Source organism: Phytophthora parasitica (assembly GCF_000247585.1).
Source record: "Phytophthora parasitica INRA-310 unplaced genomic scaffold supercont2.118, whole genome shotgun sequence".
Classification (NCBI taxonomy): domain Eukaryota; phylum Oomycota; class Peronosporomycetes; order Peronosporales; family Peronosporaceae; genus Phytophthora; species Phytophthora nicotianae.
Window position 1 is genome coordinate 97870 of NW_008649104.1, and position 1003 is coordinate 98872.

Consider the following 1003-nt stretch of genomic DNA (forward strand, 5'->3'; position numbering starts at 1 on the left):
CACTTAGTGCCGTGGCGACAAGCGTACCATCAAAGAGAGCGTTTTCGACAAGTGGTAACATCATTACAGCTAAGCGCAGTTCTTTAGCATCTGAGCTCGTTCGTGATCTGGTGTTTATTGCCGAAAATGCTCGCAGGATGAAGAAAATATTTGATACCTCCACCTAGACTGTTGCTAATCAAGCAAGAAAACCAAGTTCAATACAATTTTGTTGAAACCATACTACATTGGATACTGTATACATCAACTGCACTTGTCTTAAAAGGCCTCATTGTTTTGTTTCAGCTTCTTTTTTTTTTGAGAATGTTTAAAAGGCTTCATTGTTTTGTTTAAGCTTCTCTTTTGAGAATGGCCAATGTATCATTTCGACTATGTCGATCGTGCATCGGTGCTTGCCCAGAACAGTAGATTCACTCACAAACCAGCCCGATCCTCGAGGTCAGCTCTCTCGGGATGTGTCTCGAATGCCAACATGAGAAATGGTTTTGACGGGCAATATCGCTTAGGCCAGTACCGCGCTGTCCTCGCTCAGTTGAGTTGAGTTCACTGGATCCATTGTTAAGTCCCCTGAAAGACTTATGGAAGGGATTGCCGCCCGTATTGCGATTATTTTGAACGGCTATCCTGCTATTCGCCATGCTGATTAATCAGCCTCTCGCAGTTTCCGAGCGCACTGGGCGTCATATACTGAATGCTACCTGGTATTATTAAACTCTCCTTTGAATAAATATAATCGGTATCCCCAATCGACCTAGTTGCTGTGAAATAAATGGCCCTCGTTGTGAAAACTGTCGTGAAGAAAGTTTGCAGCGCTAGTAGGATGTGATCATTGTCTCTTAGGGAGCAATCGCAGCGGTCTGGTAGATACTCTCTACTAGGGAGACAAACGGCAGGAGTGCTGAAGAACTGAAGAAGTGACTTGTTCACTTCATATGTGGACCACATTAATGGAGGCAATGGAGATTTGAAGCGAGATTCATGTTAACAAAAGGCAGGATAGGTT